Here is a 22,823-nt window from a genome sequence, read left to right on the forward strand (position 1 = left end):
ATGTGCTACTGAACATGAGAGCGACTTCCGGGAAGACTTAAAGATGTCATCGCTATGCATAACCTGCAACATGAAATCATCAAACAATTTGAGTACAAGTCGTAGAATGAGTACCATTTAATTTTATTCACTTTTTCGTTCTATGCAAATAGATCTAATTAAAGTTACGATAATTTTTGAAGATTTAATACTATGAAATAAATAATCGCGTATACCCGACATTAATTAATCCCTGTTACCATAGGAATGGGTCCGACTCATTGGCTGAATGGTCAGCGTTGAGGCCTTCGGTTCAGAGGGTCCCGGGTTCGATTCCCGGCTGTGTTGGGGTTTTAATCTTCTCTGATTAATTCTTCTGGCCCGGGGACTGGGAGTTTGTGTTCGTCTCAACACTCTCCTCTTCATATTCACACAACACACCACACTACCAACCACCACAGAAACACGCAATAGTGATTACATCCCTCCCTATAGGGTTGGCGTCAGGAAGGTCATCCGGTTGTAAACAGGGCCAAATGCACATGTGCGGCACAGTTCATACCCGCGACCCCACGGAGATGGAGAAAGCGGTAGAAGAAAAGGAAGAAGATACAGTAGGAATGAATTTCAACAGCAGTATTTAAACGTCATGATATCATCGCACCGAGCTCGATAGCTGCTGTCGCTTAAGTGCGGCCAGTATCCAGTATTCGGGAGATAGTAGGTTCGAACCCCACTGTCGGCAGCCCTGAAAATGGTTTTCCGTGGTTCCCATTTTCACACCAGGCAATGGTTGTACCTTAATTAAGGCCACGGCAGCTTCCTTCCCACTCCTAGCCCTTTCCTGTCCCATCGTCGCCATAAGACCTATCTGTGTCGGTGCGACGTAAAGCAAGTAGCAAAAAAAAAAAAAAAATATCGCTTACGATGTTTTCAAGGCTCACATTTATCTTGTGACACGAGGTGATAGAATAATTTTCCTTAATGCTGATGAGTATGGGAGGCTAATAAAGCTTCATAATAATTGTTACTATAAACACATTAAGAGATAGGCAGTTAATGAATAAATAATTAGTGAAGTATTTTCAGTGCTATCAGATAGTTGACTTGCAAGGGTGCTGTGATATTACAACGACATTTGAAGTCCTTTTCATTTACTTTGGTTTTTTCTGTGTAGTGTTGTAGATTCAACTGTTATCATTTGAAGTGAGCACTGCTGTAGGAGATTATAGGGACTTTTGTGTTATTGAGCACCAAAGTGATGACTGTTATATATTTTGAAAAAATTCACACTCAATACGGCTAGATGTTAATTAAGTATGGCTACCCGAAGAAATTCATTGTTTTTAGGAACTCTTCTGAAATATTATTATGTATTCCACTACAACGACTTTGATTACTGTGATTTGTGTGATTTTTATAGATCTGTGGTCTTTCTCATGGCATAACCCATAACCGTACGATTATACGAATCCCAAGCTTTGACTACTGTAAAGACTCCACTAATATTTATCGTTTATGTATGAATTGATTTAATTGAATTAGCATATCAAATTAGAGTAAGAGATTTTCTACTAATATCATGGAATGGTGTATAATATTGTAGAATATTTTATGTTAGTGGAAGTCTGAAGGGATGAGGTACTGCTCATGATGTTGAAACTTGGAATGTTCCGAGGTATATTTAAAATAGCCGTTGTCTAGGCTGGGTTCTTCATGTGGAGTGAGCCATACCCCATTGCAACAACCGAAAATATCCCAAGAGTCAGGTTACAGATGTATATTCATTAATGTGACTAATTAGAAGCACCTTAGACAATGGATGTTAGACGTCCTAGTAGTAGCCAATCGGAGCTCAAGGACATTTGAACTTGGAATTCCGCATCATAGATTATAAGATGCTTGTAGTTCTGGAAGGTAGTGGAGCTGTCCGTCAGACGAACGTACACGTGGTGTGCTTGCTTCATAAGGGCTAGGGTCATAGCGACGCGTTCCTTCTCTTCTCTTATTATTCTCATTCGCAATGTGATACTGTGACTCTGGTGGTCATTCGAAGTGTGTTTATTATGATGGTTATTATAATTTAGACTCTGATTATTATTATGGACAGAGATCATTGTCTACAATGACTTGTACATGTGATTTGTTTGCCACTATGTTATTATCGGTTCGGTGATGACGGCTTTAAAACTTTAATTTGTATATTCTTGTAAATATTTTATCTCATAAACTTCACGAATGTACTCCTAGTAAATAAGTGTATCCGAAAACGTAAGACGAATGGTGATGCCTCTGTATTACATACAACATAAGAGATTGTCAATGCTATTTATACTACGGTGATGTTTTAACTCGCATGCGGTTATAGTACTCTAACAAAACGTGCTGATAAATAATAATTATTTTCCTTTTAGTGTAATATCCGGCTCCATGGCTAAATGGTCAGCGTGCTGGCCTTTGGTCTCAGAGTTCCCGGATTCGATTCCCCACAGGGTCGGGAATTTTAACCATAATTGGTTAAGTTCTGCTGACACGGGGGCTGGGTGTATGCGTTGTCCTCATCATCATTCCATCCTCATCACGAAGCGCAGGTCGCCTACGGGAGTCAAATCAAAAGACCTGCACCTAGCGAGCTGAACTTATCCTTGGGCACTCCTGGCACTAAAAGCCATACGCCATTTCATGTAGCGTGATTGTTTTCATCTTACGAATAACGTTATTGTTTAACTTAACAACATTGGTATTGGGAGCAGTGACTTCCTGAGCACAGTGCTATATTTAAGTTATGTGTATGTGTTGTGGTGATGAACCAAAGCTTAATAAGTTTCTTTTTTTTTTACAGGAAATAGAATTATTTATGCTTATAGTTTCTTTCATTAGTAGAGTCGTACTTGGCAAATTACCCTACTTTCAAGGATGAATGAATGTCAGGTAAGGTTATACCAGCAAAAAATGGATTCTCGTCAGCTCATGATCGAATGCACTGGGATATTGGAAGAATCTTTCTGTGCTCAATTTAATTGATGTTTATTTTCCGTAATGTCATTGCAGTGGAGCCCAAATTTATGATTTAAGCAAATGGGGGTGGCAGGAATTCTTTTTTCTCAGTCCTCAATAAATTTATTTGTTCATGTAGTTTTTTGTGAACAATTCAGTAAGCCATAATTTGCACGACAAGAGCGCAGCACTTCTTGTTAAAATTAAATTGGTCACCCAGCGGTTGCGCAAACACTGTTAGCAGGTTGCTGTCGAGTTACAATTGTCACAACAAGCGTGTGGCGAGTCCTATCAGGCGAGTTATAAACCACTTCGGTCAGATATTTCAAACTGGACACTTGAATTCAGATGATATCTTGTTTTAGATTTGACCTCATCTAAACTATTTTCATTGATTGAGAATTTTTATGGAAATCTTACCAATATTTCCTGTGAAATGGAATTTGAATGAACTTGATTTATTACGGTGTTATTATTAAAATGAATAATATAATTATTGCCTTATGATAAAAGTGCATAACGTGGACACATTTTGATTGCATATTTTGACTTTATAGTGATTGTAGATATTTTAATTGTAGTCATTTGTTGTAGGTAATCTTGTGATTGCAATTTAACAGGTTTCAGCAAGTCACATCTGATGATTTTTTAATTGTAATACATCTCAGTCATTAGAAATAGTGAAGATGAGGTCAAATTTATAACGGAATATTATCGGAATGAAAGACGTCGCGGTGGAATCCATTGATAATTTTTCAGAAGAATTTCTAAAATATATATTTTTTGGGCAGGCAGGCCCGACTCGTTGTCTGAATGCTAAGAGTACTGCCATTCGGTTCAGAGGGTCCCTGGTTCTATTCCTGGCCGGGTCGTGGATTCTATGCCTGTCCTAACACTCTCCTCTTGAAATTCAGACAACACACCACGTTACCAATCACCACAGAAACACGCAATAGTGATTACATCCCTCCATAGAGGGTTGGTGTCAGGAAGCACGTCCGGTCGTAAAAGAGGGCAAATTCACATGTTCAACGCAGTTCACACTTGCGACCCCAAAGGTGTGGAAAAAACGGTGGAAGCGGAAGAAATAGAAAATCTTTGGGAGGCATCACTAATAAACATCGAGCGGTATTGATGGAGATACATATTTTTCTATCGAGCAAGTGGCCGCGTGGTCACGGAACTATCAGCTTTCATTCGAAAGACAGCAGGTTAGAACTCCACTGTCGGCACCCTGAAGATGGTTTTCCATGTTTTCTCATTTTTACACCAGGCAAATCCTGGGATTGTACCTTAACCCAGATCTGCCCACTGTCCTATTTTAAGGACAGAAGACATACCCACCATTTTTTACTACTTCGTAAGCCGTCAGGCAAAAATTGATGCTAATTGTTATGTTGGTAGCACACTAAAGATATAAACTGTCATATGTTTTGGTTTCAAGCAGTTTAAAAAAGTTTCTGTACATTGTTGATAGCTTTTAAACAACCAGACTTTGGCATCATGGAAACGCTCGTGCCCAAGAAGAATGAAATGTAAGTTACGCAGTGCCTTTTGTTGATATTTATAATCCAATTGGTGTGATATGTTGCTGAAGGTACAAGTAATGAATGTATGAACTTTCCATTCTTGGTGGCGAATAATTGGCTATGTGATTTATATTTATATTTGAGCGTCCTCTTTATAGGACAGTGGGCATAAGGGGTACTATTGCATAGTTTGTTTCTCCTCTATTCTAGCTTGTCTCTGAACGAGATTTTGTTAATTATGGAGGAAGAACCAGACTGCAATGTGGCATCTCTTACTGTGTTACTACCTAGTTCCATGGATAACATCGTTACTGATGAGGAATCCGGTGAAGAGGACGATTTGAACGTGAATCATCTTCCTGGATCACAGTTACGTGCTGATGCTGAAATGATGTACCATGAACAAGACGATGTAGTATATGAAGAAGTTGTAAATAACACTTCCAACTGCAACATTACTGAGGAAAACTACCCGAAATTGACCGTGTCTTCTAAAACTGCATACGTGTGGACAAAACACGACTTGGAAACTGAAACGGCAAAAAAGCTTAGTCGTCCATCGCCGCTAGAAAATACTGATTCCAGATATGACCACGGATATCACATGATTGAATCTCAACGGAAGCAAACAAGGTGCAGGATATGCGACAATAAATCGTCTATGAGGTGCAAAACTTGCAACATAACGCTACATGTGAAGTGTTTTGAGAAGTACCACCATGCCGTGTGGAAGCACCAAAGTCCTTTGAAGTCTTACATTTTACTGTATTCCCTTCAGTTCAAACTCTAACAATTCTTTCTGCAATCAGACTACGTGTATTAGACTGGAATTAAGAATAATATAACATTAGAATGACATACATATTTTTCTTATTATCATACCCCTTTTGCCCTCTGTCCTTTTTATAGGACACCCCCTCCTGTCCATGCAACGTACCTGGCCCTGAAATACTTAACATTGGGGATCATTACACAACCTGTAGGTCAGTTATTTAGCATTAATCTTCAAATTCAATCAAAAATTTGTTTGGGCAGATCTCGATTAATGAAGGCCGAGGGTCGAATTCTTCCCACTCCTAGCTTTTCCTATTTCCAACGTCGCCAGAAGACCTATATTTCTGTCGTTGCGACGTAAAGCTAATTGTAAAAAAAGGAAAAAGAAACAAGAAATTATGTCTTTGGATTTGTCGCATCAATTTTTAATGAGCAAAGTTTAATCGCCTTTGATTTTTATATCAATCCATTTTCTATTTTCTGTTTACGTCAGTGCAGCGTGATGTTTTGTTATAATTTCAACTGATTTCCAAGCCAGGTCAGAATTAATTTGAGAATAATTCAAAGTGACGAATTAAATTAATAATTAATTAATCAGCGAGACCTACACAAGAAGGAGATACTTATTTTTCCTTGAAGCAGTCTAGGTCTTTATGAGTAAATTTACATAATATATAGATATCCTTTAATTGTAAACAAACAGTTATTAATGTTTAGAGTTCTGACTTTCTTTAAATATTTTCGCCTGTAAATCCATCAAATCAGTTCTGGTGAAATATCGAATTCATGTTAAATATTAATTATAGTAAAATATAGTGTAATTAAATGCAACGAATTAGGTATGATCTAATTGTAAATCCTAATTGTAAAACCAAATTGTAAATCTTTACAAACTTTTCGTGAAGATCCTAACCAAGTGAATAACGAAGACACTAGACGAACAACAACCAGTGACACAAGCAGGATTTAGAATAAATTACAGTACATCAGACCACCTACAAGCAGTGAAATAACTGATCGAAAAACACAAGAATTCAATCTGGATGTCTATATAGCATTTGAGTACTACAATAAAGCATTCGACTCTGTGGAACAGGAATACGTTTTAGAAGCACTGAGAAAACATCGTATCCAAAACAAATACATCAGACTCCTGGATAAACTTTACGACGGCAGCGATGCCAGAATAAAAACAGAAACAGAAGGAAAAAACATCAAGATAGAAAGAGGAATTAAGCAAGGTGACCCTCTCTCACTAAAATTATTCACGTGCTTGCTGGAGAATCAGTTCAGAAGAATAGATTGGGAAACCAAATATGGCATCAAAATAGATGGATCAAGATAACGCATTACGGTTTACAGACGACATCGTAATGGTGGCAACGTCGGCAAAGGAGCTAGAATAAATGATAATAGAATTAGACAACACCAGCAAAGAAGCAAACCTGACAATGAACCCAAGTAAAACAAAGTTGATGACCAATGCATTGGTAACCCCAATTAGCGTAAATGGAGAAACACTGGAATACATAGAGCAATATATATACCTTGACGAGAATATATCAACCTCAAACTGTTCAGAGAAAGAGGTCAAACGGCGAATAGGACAAACATGGAAGAGGATCTGGTCTCTAAAGTTAATACTGACAGTCAAGACTCAGAAACTCACCCTTAAGTCTGAAGTCCTAGAAAAATGTGTGATATTGGTTCTGCTATATGGATGCCAAACCTGGGCACTAACACTAACAAAAGTAATGATCCAGATATGTCAGCGCTAAATGGAAAGAAAAATACCCCAGGTCTCATTGAGAGACAGAATACGGAACGAAGATATACGAAGGAGAACAAGGATGAGAGACGCTCTGACGACAGCCGATCAACTAGAATAGAAATGGGGACGACACGTAGCGAGACGGACTCAAAAAATGACAATGTGGGACCCCAGAGAAGGAAGACGGCACGTGGGAAGGCAAAGATCTAGATGGGCAGACTGGTTTGCGAGATGGGGAGGAAAACAATGGACAAGAACAACAAAGATAAGGCAAGAGTGGAAAGAGCTAGGAAACATTGCGTGCAGAGATCACTAACCTTACGGGATACACATTTGTTTCAAGCCCAAGTGATAAGCTAGGTCGATTAGGATATATATTATTGAAATTGTACAACAGTGCGCTTCCATAAAGAGGGAAACCTGAAAGTCACCTTTCTGATCACTCCGGGATAAAACAGTTAAAGTGCTAAGAATACAAAGAGAAGTTTTTATGAAGTGGTGAACATAAAAATATCATCCTCGCGTATAATGCGGAAAGAAGCCGCGCAGGTGTAAAGTATGTTGAAGTACGTTCTCAGGACGGGGGCGAAATATACAACATACAAATAGTACGCCTCTACGAAGAAGAAACCGTGATGGTCATCTTCTGCTCAGTCGGGAAAGTAGCAAGACTGTTGTCAAATAGATATTAAGACGTTTGCATGAAGTAGTCATCTGATAAGTCATCACGAACACATAGTGAAGGAAGGACAAGCACATGTAAAGTATGTCATAGAGAATTTCCAACGGAAGATAAGCTCAAGAACTTAAAAGAAACGTCTACACCAATCGGAAGTCCGGCTCCATGGCTAAATGGTTAGCGTTCTGGCTTTGGGCTCAGCGGGTCCCAGTTTCGATTCCCAACCCGGCCGGAGATTTTAGCCTTAAATGGTTAATTCCCTTGGCTCTGGGATTGAGTGTTTGTGCTGTCCCCAACATCCCTGTAACTTACACACCACACATAACACTATCCTCCACCGCAATAACACGCAGTTACCTATACATGGCAGATGCCGCCCACCCTCATCGGAGGGTCTGCCTTACAAGGGCTGCACCCGGCTAGAAATAATCACACGAAAATTAAAACATTCGGAGGAGAAGCTATGGAAGAACGAAGCGTGCAAGGGTACGCTTTCACCAAGAAGGAATCTCAATCCTCCCTGGGGAAAAATTGTACAAATGTCAATAATGTAACGGTGCATTTCCGCGAATTGTTGATCTCAGAAAACACAATTGCGTCCACTCGGAGGAGCGACTAGACAAGTGTACAACATGCAGTAATACGTTATCACGAAACAAATTACGAAAAACAAACAATATAATAATGCTCTTCAGGACCTGCTCACCTGATGAGTTAAACTGAGCACTGTCCCTGTATTGCAGGAGGCCATAGCCCTTAGGGAATTCACAAGGCTATTTATTTATTTATTTGTTTATTGATATGGTCGTTATGGATTGTTTTCTGTAAATTACCTCACTGGTTTTGGAAGATTATTTTGTAGCTTAGTTTTGCTTCATTTTTTCTAATTTAGCGGTAACGTGACGATAATTCTTTATCAACGTCGTCCGGCTCCATGGCTAAATGGTTAGCGTGGTTGCCTTTGGTCACAGAGGTCCCGGGATCGATTCCCTGCGGGGTCGCGAATTTTAACCATCTTTGGTTAATTTCCCTGGTACGGGGGCTGGGCGTATGTGTTGTCTTTATCATCATTCCATCCTCATCACGACGCGCAGGTCGCCTACTGGCGTCAAATCAAAAGACCTGCACCTGGCGAGCCGAACCCGTCCTAGGATCTGCGGGCAATAAAAGCCATACGTCATTTCATTTCATCACCGTTTGGCCAGGTAGGATGGTAATTTTATTATTTTATCATGAATAAATTATGACGTTCTTACCGTCGGTATTTCATCAGCCTAACAATTTTTTTCATTTGCATACCTTAACTAACACACTGTATTTTCATACCCAGTACCTCTTGAGACTGAGAGTCTCATATGGTAACAGTATGTATGTATGTATGTATGTATGTATGTATGTATGTATGTATGTACGTACGTAAACATTTAGTTGTTTGGCAGTGAGGAGGATAATTCATATTTTAAATTTAACAAATGATGACGATTATTTGTGTGTAAGAAATCGCATTAACGATAGAAGAACCAAACTGAGGATACGGAAACGCTGATTCGTTGTGGGAAGAAATTGTGGTCATTATAACGCGTTCTTATTGAAGAATGTACACAATTGAAAGCGAGAAAATGCTCTGCCTTTTAAATGAGGACTGTTCTGAGAGACTTGGTTTGAAGACTTCACACACGTTAACATTAGGTACGCATGTATGTTTTTTAATTTTTTTCTTACCTCCTTGATCGCCAATGCATTCAGACACAAATCACTTATCATCGCATGGATAGAATTCGTGGGGGTGACATACCTTTGGTTCATTCATACGCCGCTGTAGTGAGTACAAGGAAATGTTCTTCTGAATACCTTAACGAGGTTAATATTTAGCTGTCACAATGACTAGCAAAACTCTCCCGAAGATCGTGACGGTTTTTACTTCCATCAATTGGCTGGTCTGCGGCATAAGAACGAGTTTTAAGCCGAGCACTGGAAATCCCACAGGCCCGAAATTCTCTAGAAAAAACAAGCGTTGTACAAGAAGAAGTACATGGCGGGGATTTGTGGCAGTGAACTCCGGCACGATTGTTCCTTTCCCGAAAAGGACAAACACTGTGCTCGTATAAAATCCTGCACGTGGTTTTGAGAGTCACAAAGGAACAGAGACATTAAGTCCTGAAAATAGTGTTATGACTAAATGGTTATCATGCTGGCTTTTGGTCATGGGAGTCCCGGGTTCGATTCCCGGTTGGGTCGGGAATTTTAACGATAATTGGTTAATTTCGATGACAGAGGCACTGGGTGTATGTGTTGTTTACGTCATCATTTCATCCCCATCACGACGTGCAGGTCGCCTACGGGAGTCAAATCAAAAGACCTGCATCTGGTGAACCGAATTTGTCCTCGGACACTCCAAGTAATAAAAGCCATACGCCATTTCATTTCACTTGTGCCTTGAACTTTTAGTAATAATTCTCCTACCGAGTTGTTTGTGAATTAAAATAAACAAAATTCCGTGTACTTAGAGCTGAATTTTTTTCATTGTCATAGTATACGTAAGCCGTGTCGTTCGTGTGGCGTTTGTTTTCATAGTATCTAAACAAGACGCTAAGTGACCTGCATTTGTTTACCAGTTACTTACGTAAGCAATACGCATTTGCAGTAAAAAGCTGACAAAAAGGCAAGAGATTTGGCAGTACGGACGTGACATGTTCTGTTATAGTTAATCAACAATTTGAAAAGAAAATCATATGGTTGTTACTAATAATAATATTAATTGATTTTCGTCCCACTAACTACTTAAACGGTTTTCAGAAACGCCTAGGAGCCGGAATTTAGTCCCGCGAGAGTACTTTTACGTGCCAGTAAATCTACCGACACGAGGCTGAAGTATTTTATCACATTCAAATACCATCGGACTAATCCAAGATCGAACCTGCCAAGTTGGCGTCTGAATCTTATGGTTGTCAGCCGGGATGTATATTATTTCAAACATGAATCAAAAGATGGTTTGTGTCGTTGGTGCTGTGTCAGAAACGTGTGCTGTAGCAAAGTTTATACTTAAGGGCGTATAGAATTTTCCAAAGTTAATTTTCAATCCAAATATCCATATAACACATTCAACCGCTAAGATATTCCCTAATCAACTGACAAGGTAAATGAGAGAGAGAATGATTCTTCACTTCATGACAAACCTTCTAAAGACATAATTGCCGGGCTGAGTGGCTCAGACGGTTGAGGCACTGGCCTTCTGACCCCAACATGACAGGGTCGATACTGGTCCAGTCCGGTGATATTTGAAGGTGCTTAAATACGTTAGCCTTGTGTCGGTAGATTTACTAGTACGTTAAAGAACACCTGAGGGACTAAATTCTGACACCTCGGCGTCTCCAAAAACCGTAAAAGTAGCCAATAACATTATTAAAGAGATAATAAAATACTTCTTCTTCTGTGAATCTGTCTGGAAATAGATATCCAGGTATCCATGATTCTTTGTCCTGAGCATCTTGTTTCAATCGTTCATAGATTCTACCTTAATTGACGTATGTTAACATATCAAGTTGGCGGTGCGATTAGGGGCGCGCAGCTGCGAGTTTGCATCCGAGAGGTAGTGGGTTCGAAAACCACTCTCGGCAGCCTTGAAGATGGTTTTCCGTGTTTTCCCATTTTCACGCCAGGCAAATGCTAGGGCTGTACCTTAATGAAGGCTCGGCCGCTTCCTTCCAAATCCTCGGCCTTTCCTATCCCATCGTTGCCATAAGAACTATCTTTGTCGGTGCGACGTAAAGCAAGTAGTAAAAAATAAATAAATAAATAAATCTATATATATATATAATAAGAGTTTTGTCTGTACATTGCTCAGAATTTATAAAGGATGGTATTTCTGTATCGGTTGTGTCCATAGTAGCAAGAAAATGCACTTTATACATTTCCGTAATTTCTCTCTGTCTATCTGTCTGTCTGTATGTACATGCATCACAAGAACAGGACTGAAGAGAATTTAATGATAATCGGTATGTATTGACCGGGAACAAGTCGCTACAATCTAGGCCATAAATAATCTTAGTCACGCTGAGAGAAATGGTAGTTTAGGGGACAGCTAAAATTTAATTCTCAAGTATTTATGTTTTTAGTGGTCCTATCTTAATGGAAATCGGCATGCAAAGTCGAAAAACAAGTCGCTACAACCCAGGCCATAAATAATCTAATTCACGCTGAAAGAAATGGTAGTTTGGAGGAAGGCCTAAACTTTAATTCTCGAATTTTATGTTATTAGTGGTCCTATCTTAATAAAAATCGGTATGAAAAGTCGGGAAATAAGTCGCTACAATCTAGGCTATAAATAATTTTATTCACGTTGAGTGTAATGGTAGTTTAGGGAAAGGCCTAAAATTTAATTCTCAAATATTTGTGTTATTAATGGTCCTATCCACAAATACTACATTACTTAAGTTATATAGTATTAAATTTCCGATCATTATGTCATACATTTTTACCGTACCGGCTATGATAACAGAGATATTCATGAATTTGAATTTTTGTTGCTACGTCCATATCAGCGCCAAGTCATGAGAAAATGGGTAAACAGAATTTAATGAAAATCGTTATGGAAAGTCGGGGAATAAGGAACTACAGTCTACGCTATAAATAATTTCGTAAGACGCCCTAATATCACAATACGGAAAGCTCATAACATTGAACAAAAATAACATTACATTGGCCATTGTTTGTTGTGTCTTCTGTTGCCAGTCATGTCCGATGTCCGGCTCCATGGCTAAATGGTTAGCGTGCTGGCCTTTGGCCTCAGGAGCCTCGCGTTTGATTCCCGGTAGGGTCGGGAATTTTAACCATCATTGGTTAATTTCGCTGGCACGGGTCTGGGTGTATGTGACGTCTTCATCATAATTTCATCCTCATCATGACGCGCAGGTCGCCTACGGGAGTCAAATAAAAAGACCTGCACCTGGTGAGCCGAATATGTTCTCGGATACTCCCGGCACTAAAAGCCATACGCCATTTCATTTCTGTCATGTCCGATAGATGGGATTTTTTAAAAAAAATTGCTTTATGTTGCAAAGACACGGGTAGGTCTTATAGCGACGATGGGAGAGGAAAGAGCTAGGAGTGGAAAGGAAGCGGCCCTAGCGTTAATTACGGTACAGCCCCAGCATTTGCCTGGCGTGAAAATGGTAGACCACTGAAAACCATCTTCAGGGCTGTCGACAGTGGTTTTCGAGCCCACTACCTCCCGGATGCAAACTCGCAGCTGCGCGCCCCTAACCGCACGGCCAGCTCACCCGGTCGTACCGAATATAACATCCTGCCCGAATATTGGCGGGAAGTAGCTGGGGAGTTAGACAACTTTCTTCATAAGCATGCCATTCCTCTCGTTCATAAATTTTCTGATACTACTGGTACGTAACAAACTGGTTCATCGCAGCATTCGAGCTATTCAATCCCTACCCTGAGGCATTGATTGGAATGAGCAGTGTGTATATTTAACGGAACAATGGCAGAGGAGTTTTCACGGCTGTCTGCGGCCTGGTCATTCCGGCAATGGAACTTTGGATTGTTAGAACAGCATCGTAGTAATGTGCGTTAAAAGTGAGAAAATGTGCGGTTTTTCATTTGAGCGAGTATTTTATATGATAACATTGTTTTTAATCACTACATTCCTACTGACGTTTTTGTAATGGCCTAAGTTAACTGTAGTTAGGAAAACCACAAAGACAGTCTTACTGAGAATCCCGTAGCGAAGCACGGGTACATCAGCTAGTAAATAAATAAATCTGTAAATATTTAAAACCTTCTCCTTTCTCTTCCTCTTCTTCCATCTCTTTTTCTCTCCATCTCCCTCTGTTGAAGACAATTTCTGCGTAATATATGACCCAGCCAGGACATTTTCCTCTTCCTAATCGTTTTCACTACGTGTCTCTCCTCTCCTACTCTTATTAGCACTTCATTATTTCTCACTTTATCTTCTAACGTGAATCCGTCTTGAGACAGGTATCCAGGTATTCATGATTCCCATTCCTGAGCATCTTGTTTCATTTGCTCATATCTTCTACCATGTTTGACATCTTTTAACATTCCAAACCTCATTTTTCTTCTTCCCCTTCTTCCATCTATTTTCCCTCCCGTCAAACTTTGTTGTAGACAATTTCTGCGTAACATATGACCCAACCAAGACATTTTCCTCTTTCTTATTTTTTTAATCAGGTGTGTCTTCTCTTCTACTCTTATTAGCCATTCATTATTTTTCACTTTATTTGCTCACTTCACTTCCTATTGTTATCCACAACCATATTTCTAAACTTTCAAAATATTTTGTTTCTCTCTTAAATGTCCATGTTTCAGCTCCGTATGACACCACAGTCAACATAAAACACTTTGCGAACCTACTTCTTAAATTAATAGGGATTGCCTTAGATTGCGTTGCTTTCACAAAGCTTCTTTTCTCATAGATATTCTGTTTCTTACTTCTGTACAGCTTCTATTTCATGTTAACAAACTCCCCAAATTCCTGAATGACTTTAACCAATTTATTTTTATCTAGTGTAGTATTAACAGCAGTTTCTTATCACCTTAGTCTTGCTAATGTTGACATTCATTCAGAACACTTTGCCCAGTCTCTCAATATTTTTCACCGTAACTAATAGGTCTTTTCTGATTCCACTAATACCGCCACATCATCTGCATATTTTATGATCTTTAGTGGTTATTCATACATCACGAAGCCCCTTGCTTTATTCAGGGCCTTCCCTAACAGTTTTCCAGCATATATATAGGCCAGCGCCGGTGAAACGCAACATCCCTGCCTCACTTCTCTTCCAACACCCACCTCTTCTGTTTCATATTCTTCTACTCTAGAGACGTCTACCAACAAGAAAGTGAAATGCCTTTACCAATAAAAGAAATTCGATGAACAGTACAAAACGAAAAGCAAGCTGTATTGCTACCATTGCCGAAACTATTGTTGGATGTGCACGAACCGATAATAAGGTTGTCTGCTTTTCAACGATAAAATTATAATGTTAATATCTTTCCTTGCGAGACAAATTTACAATTTCTCTGTTCGTATGTCTATGAAACTTTTCAATATTGCACTGCTTTCTTTCTTCAAATGTCCTCATCCTCTTACCGAGAGAGTTGGTCATGCGGTTAGGGTCGCATAGCTGTGAGCCTGCATTCGGGAGATGGTTGGTTTGAACCCCACTGTCGGCAGCCCTGAAGATGGTTTACCGTGCTTTCCCATTTTACACGAAGCAAATAGTGGTGCTGTACCGTAATTAAGTCACGTCCTCTTCCTTCCCACTCCTAGCACTTTAGTACCCCATTGTCGTAATAAGACCTATCTGTATCGGTGCAACATAAAAAAATTATAAACTTCAAATGTCCTCTAGCATAGTTATTGAAATGGAAATGCCAATTATTTATTGGCTAACAAGCGAACTGAAAAATATATATAGCGGGGAAGGTAACTGATAAACCAAATTAACACAAGTAATAAACCTTGGAGAGAGGATCACAACGTTTCAGTTATGAAGCATGCACCGTTTTCGATGAAAGTCGTGTTTTGAGAATTGCAAGAATTGTAACGCAGTGGCTGGCAGTAGCTACAGATCAGGCTGCCGGGGTGCATGGGCAAATTTTTTGATCGATTGCGGCTGCTGGTGTAACTTCAAACATCGAGCGAATATTACAAAACCGAAGACATTTTTAAATCAACAGCTTAAATTTCCAATCATCATTCAATAATGCAACCATGTAAGCCGTAGGCAACATAATCAATGTTAGTGAACATGTTACCCGGAAGCAAAAGTACGTCAGGAGAGGGAGGGTTGGTAAGGTCCCTCTGCGAACGCATTGCAATCATGAACTCAATGAAGCATTATATATTGGAACCCGAAACGTGAAGGGATTGTGGAAGCCAGGGAAATAAGAGGAAATTAAAATATCTTTATTATGGCAGATCTAGATATTTTATCTATATGTGAGATAAGTTTTAAAATTAGAACAAAAAAAGAGGCACAAAAAAAGAAAAAGTGTACTGAAACCTCAGGAACAGTGGATGGTTAAAGAAATCCTTAATCTTATTCAATTTAGGAACAAAATTAAAAACAAGTGGCTATTTGAAGAAGTATACAGAAACTAAGAATTTCATCGCACTTAAATGCCGTCAAGAAAAAGATAAATTGATGGAAATAATTGCTGGCAATGACAATGAAATTAAAAATGAGAAAATGGACAAAGTATCTGCGAAAATAAGATCATTGCGGTATAAGCTGAAAACTAAGAGAAACATAGTAAAATGCAAGTACAGTAAATGGAAATAACTTTTCGATTGTGAAGAGGTCAGCATACGTTTGAAAGAATACCTTGGGGAGTTATACGATGGAGTGATACAAACAATATGGAAGACTTTTTAAGCTCTTAGGCTTTTCAATCGTGAAATTATCAGCGTTTCGCCTCAGTGTAGCAGTGGGCTCACCAGTTGGATTGCTACACCTAGTGCGCCGTTGAGACACCACTGCAAGCCTCTTATGTAGGACAAATACAGTGAATTGTGGAAGATTACTTGGAAGAGGAAGTCAGGTTCGGGCAGACGAGAAGGGCCCGCCAATATGTTGGGATGAATTTGATGTCACACTTTTAAACCTCCGTGACAAGAAAGCACCAGGTACTGACAATATTCTTTAAATAAATATGGGTATAAGAATGTGAGGTAGCAAATTTTTGGAATTGTTACAGTACCGTATGTGATGAGAGAAGAGTAATACCTCACTAATTCGTTCAGAGAAAGAATGTTATGCTACCAAAGAATGGAGATCCCATGGATTGTCCTAGTTATAGAAAAATATTTCTTCTTTTTCATGCTTCGAAACTCCTGCTGCACACCTTAGAGAACAGAATAAAAGGAAGCATTGAGCATTATTCGGATGATGATCAGTTTGGCTTCAGAGCTGGTAAATGCATCAGGGAGGCAAATTTATCATTACGTACATGGGATTCTTGAAAGAAAAATCGAATTTAACAGGAACAGTAATGTACATTTACAGACTAACAAAAATATTTCTACGCGGTAAATTGAAAGTCCTTATTTCAAGCAATGACAACAACTTGCCTTTTTAATGGACGAATAGGCGCCTTATACTAAATTTGTACTGTACAAATCGCAGAGCACCAGAATTGAAGTAAATAATAGCAAGAACATTGCAAGAATAAGAAGAGGTCAAAAGAGTCCCTTCATCACCGTACTTTTTAAATCTGTACATTGAAGAAACCATTCCTGCTCTCAAGGAGAATACAAAAGGAATTAAAGTAAACGGAAAACTATTTAACACTGTACGATTTGCCGACGACATCTCTATTGTTGCAAAAATGGAAAAAAGTGACATGAATAGGATGCTACAAATTATGAAAACGTTTCAAGCAAATTAAAGCTCAAAATGAACTTTGAAATGACTAAGACAATGATGACAAGCAAAGAAAATCATACACAGACAGCAGTAGTAAGTCTTAGAAACAACAAAATATATGAAATTTCAGAGTTCAATCAATCAATCAATCAATCAATCAATCAATCAATCAATCAATCAATCAATCAATCAATCAATCAATCAATCAATCAATCAATCAATCAATCAATCAATCAATCAATCAATCAATCAATCAATCAATCAATCAATCAATCAATCAATCAATCAATCAATCAATCAATCAATCAATCAATCAATCAATCAATCAATCAATCAATCAATCAATCAATCAATCAATCAATCAATCAATCAATCAATCAATCAATCAATCAATCAATCCTGATGTGCATTTAGGGCAGTCGCCCAGGTGGAAGATTCCCTCACTGTTGTTTTCATAGCCTTTCTTTAAATGATTGAAAAGAAACTGGGAATTTATTGAACATCCCACTTGGTGAGCTTATTTCATTCCGTAGCTCACCTTTCTACAAATGAATATTCTCTTCAATTTGTCCTCTTGAAATCCAACTTTATCTTCATATTGTGATTCTTCACACTTTTAAAGACGCCACTCAAACTTATTCGTCTACTAATATTATTCCACGCCATCTCTCCACGGACAGTTCGGAACCTACCACTTAGTTGAGCTGCTCGCTTTCTTTCTCCCAAGTCTTCCAAGCCCAAACTTTGCAACATTTTTGTAACGCTACTCTTTTGTCGGAAATCACCAAGAACAAATCGAGCTGCTTTTTTTTGGATTTTTTCCATTTCTTGAATCAAGTAATCCTGGTGACGGTCCCATACACTGGAACTATACTCTAGTTGGAGTCTTACCGGAGACTTATATGCCCTCTACTTTACATCCTTACTACAACCCCTAAATACCATCATAACCATGTGCAGAGACCTGTACCCTTTATTAACAGTCATATTTATGTGATTACCCCAATGAAGGTCTTTTCTTATGTTAACACCTAGGTACTTACAATGATCCCCAAAAGGAACTTTCACCTCATCAACGCAGCAATTAAAACTGAGAGGACCTTTCCTATTTGAAAACTCACAACCTGACTTTTAACCCCGTTTATCATCATACCATTGTCCATCGTCCATCTCACAATATTATCAAGTTGTTTTTGCAGTTTCTCACATACTTGTAATTTATTTATAACTCTATACATAATAACATCATCCGCAGAAAGCGTTACCTCTGATTCCACTCATATAATTCATATATATAAGGGAACATAAAGATCCAATAATACTGCCTTGAGGAATTACCCTCTTTATTACAGGGACAGCTTCACCTACTCTAATTCTCTGAGATGTACACTGACTGACAGAGCAAATGCAACACCAAGAAGGAGTGGTCAGAACTTTATGCCAATTGCAGGGTAGACTGACGTCACTGAGGTATGCTCATGATGTGAAATGCGCCGCTGTGCTGAGCACGTAGCGAACGATAAATGGGACACGGTGTTGGCGAATGGCCCACTTCGTACCGTGATTTCTCAGCCGACAGTCATTGTAGAACGTGTTGTCGTGTGCCACAGGACACGTGTATAGCTAAGAATGCCAGGTCGCCGTCAACGGAGGCATTTCCAGCAGACAGACGACTTTACGAGGGGTATGGTGATCGGGCTGAGAAGGGCAGGTTGGTCGCTTCGTCAAATCGCAGCCGATACCCATAGGGATGTGTCCACGGTGCAGCGCCTGTGGCGAAGATGGTTGGCGCAGGGACATATGGCACGTGCGAGGGGTCCAGGCGCAGCCCGAGTGACGTCAGCACGCGAGGATCAGCGCATCCGCCGCCAAGCGGTGGCAGCCCCGCACGCCACGTCAACCGCCATTCTTCAGCATGTGCAAGACACACTGGCTGTTCCAATAACGACCAGAACAATTTCCCGTCGATTGGTTGAAGGAGGCCTGCACTCCCGGCGTCCGCTCAGAAGACTACCATTGACTCCACAGCATAGACGTGCACGCCTGGCATGGTGCCGGGCTAGAGCGACTTGGATGAGGGAATGGCGGAACGTCGTGTTCTCCGATGAGTCACGCTTCTGTTCTGTCAGTGATAGTCACCGCAGACGAGTGTGGCGTCGGCGTGGAGAAAGGTCAAATCCGGCAGTAACTGTGGAGCGCCCTACCGCTAGACAACGCGGCATCATGGTTTGAGGCGCTATTGCGTATGATTCCACGTCACCTCTAGTGCGTATTCAAGGCACGTTAAATGCCCACCGCTACGTGCAGCATGTGCTGCGGCCGGTGGCACTCCCGTACCTTCAGGGGCTGCCCAATGCTCTGTTTCAGCAGGATAATGCCCGCCCACACACTGCTCGCATCTCCCAACAGGCTCTACGAGGTGTACAGATGCTTCCGTGGCCAGCGTACTCTCCGGATCTCTCACCAATCGAACACGTGTGGGATCTCATTGGACGCCGTTTGCAAACTCTGCCCCAGCCTCGTACGGACGACCAACTGTGGCAAATGGTTGACAGAGAATGGAGAACCATCCTTCAGGACACCATCCGCACTCTTATTGACTCTGTACCTCGACGTGTTTCTGCGTGCATCGCCGCTCGCGGTGGTCCTACATCCTACTGAGTCGATGCCGTGCGCATTGTGTAACCTGCATATCGGTTTGAAATAAACATCAATTATTCGTCCGTGCCGTCTCTGTTTTTTCCCCCAACTTTCATCCCTTTCGAACCACTCCTTCTTGGTGTTGCATTTGCTCTGTCAGTCAGTGTATTTTCTAGAAATATAGCCTCCATTTCAGTCACTATTTTGTCTAGTCCAATTGCACTCTTTTTTGCCAGTAGTCTCCCATGATCTACACTATCAAAAGCCTTACATAGAACAATCGCGATACAGTCCAATTGACCTCCTGAATCCAAGGTATATGCTATAGCTTGCTGGAATCCTACAAGCTGAGCTTCAGTGAAATAACCTTTTCTAAACCCGGATTAGCTTCTCTCGAACCAGTTATCAATTTCGCAAACATGTTTGATATAATCAGAAAGCATGCATTCCAAAAACTTACATGCAATGCATGTCAAACTGACTGGCCTGTAATTTTCAGCTTTATGTTTATCACCCTTTCCTTTAAACACAAGTGTTACTATAGCAACGGTACATTCATTTGGTATAGTTCCTTCATGCAAACAATAATCGAATAAATACTTCAGATATGGTACTATATCCCAACCCGTTGTCTTTAGTATATACCCCGAAATCTCATCAATTCCAGCGACTCTTATAGTTTTCAACTTTTGTATCTTATACTAAAAGTCCTTGTTATCATATGTAAATTTTAATACTTCCTTGGTATTAGTAACCTCCTCTATCTGGACATTATCCTTGTAACCAACAATCTTTACATGCTGCTGATTGAATACTTCTGCCTTTTGGAGATCCTCGCATACATACTCCCCGCGTTCATCAATGATTACTGGAATGCCCTTCCTGTAACCTGTTTATGCCTTAAAGTACGAATACATACCCTTCCATTTCACACTAAAATGTGTATGACTGCCAATTATGCTTGCCTTCATGTTATCCTTAGCTGACTTCTTTGCTAGATTCAATTTCCTAAGTTCCTTCAATTTCTCCTTATTTCTACAGCCATTTCTAACTATATTTCTTTCCAGTCTGCACCTCTTTCTTAGTCTCTTTAATTCTCTGTTATAATATAGTGGGTCTTTACCATTCGTTACCACCCTTAAGGGTGCAAACCTGTTTTCACATTCCTCAGGAGTTGCTTTAAACCCATCCCAAAGTCTCTATTTTTATTTACCGTTTTCCATTGAATACAGTTTGTTTTATTAACTCCCTCATGCCTGTCCTGTTACCTTGTAATTATTATCACTAACGATAACTGGAGCATGAGGGAAGTTAAAAAGAGGATTGTAATTTTTGGGTTTAAAGGTTTTTATGGCTTCCTTACTTATTTAGTGTACTTTATTTTGTAAAGTTAATAGATTCAAACTTCTGTCTTATGTTTTCAAAACATATGCTTTCATAAGCTTAATAACTAGTTAACTAGATTATCTCAGATATAGAATGTTACAGGATTTAAAATATAGTAGAGGAAATATAGAACTTAAATGATTGATGCATTTCAAAATAAAAATATTTTAATCTATACAGTATTATTGTACAGTATCATGTATCCAATTCGGCCTAGCTCAGGGTAAAAGCGCGTGGAACGGCCGGATGTGGGCAATAAAATCTCTACTTACTAAATTATACTAGAAGTATATGGACAGGAAATACCACATATAAAAATGGTAAATGAGAATGCAGGTATTCGTGTGGGATAGATTTATTAAGCTAAAACGTTAACTGAACTCATACTAATCAAATAAGGAATCAAATAAACAAAGAAAATCAATCGTAAAATTGGTTGTCAAATGTGATACGCACATTTACATGAATTGACATTTCACATTCATTTAAACATACGAAAATACGATTTCAAGTGACATGGAATTCTAATGTGTTTCCTTGTTCAATTAGTTGACTGCTTCGTTACGTCCCTAAGTCCTTCGTCCGTAGGCTCGATCTAAAACCGTCCATAATTTGCGAAAATAATACACGATACATTATTAGTTGGCCTGATTTACATATATACGTTCCGATTACTCGGACACAAATATATACGAAACACTTGTTCAGGACTGCGTCTAAATTACCCATCCAAAATAGCATGTACACATGTTCAAAGAATAAGGGCGGAACATTGCTCCCTAAAATTGGCCGACGGGCGAATGTATCCCCATTACTCAACTAAGGACAACATCACAAGACAAACTCAATAAATACACTGGACAATAATAAACAACACAAGGTACTCATACAAAATCACACCCGCAAAACAAAACACACACAAATATGCACTGAAGTTGATAGAGGCGCCGGGATTCGATTCCGACATATTCAGGATCCGAAGATTGCATGTCTCGTAAAGACACAGCACTGACGTATTTCGACACGGCATTGGACATCAGCCGGTGAGCAACAAACATTTAAATAACTGGCGCAGGTAGTCAGCAGTTTGTGGAACTAACGAGATCTATAGTAAACACTCTCCCCCTTACTCGGCGCACAGGCTGCAGCTGTCTCGGGCTTTCTTTACCTGGAAGCTAATATCTGGTCGGGACCTCGCCGACCCCTTATCTCTGCACGATGGGACATAATTCTCTCTGTCAGAAATAACACACAACCAACACATTCACGTGCATAATCACAGGCTGGCTTATCAATACCCATGTAAATCAGGACTCCCAGTAAACCACAATAGCTTCATAGCCTTTCTCTTATCATTTCAGCCCCATCAGCATCTCACGGCAATTCTCGCCTCTCACGTAAAATATCCTGGGTTCGTTAACCATTACGTTCCTGAACTTGCCTGCCACCAAAGTTGAAGACCCTGCTCTGCATTCAGTGTTGAATCTAACTCTACCGTACAACTCCTTGCAGCTGAAAAATTCATACTTCGTGCATAGACATATCCTGATCTAATGCTGTCTCTAATCTACTCCTTATAATCTCGCGACACTGAAGGCTCGCAGCCAATTTGATACTATGATGAGTCTGCCCAACATCTCTATCAAAATCAACTTATAAGGAATACC

The sequence above is a fragment of the Anabrus simplex genome, chromosome 1 (assembly GCF_040414725.1).
Source record: "Anabrus simplex isolate iqAnaSimp1 chromosome 1, ASM4041472v1, whole genome shotgun sequence".
NCBI lineage: Eukaryota > Metazoa > Arthropoda > Insecta > Orthoptera > Tettigoniidae > Anabrus > Anabrus simplex.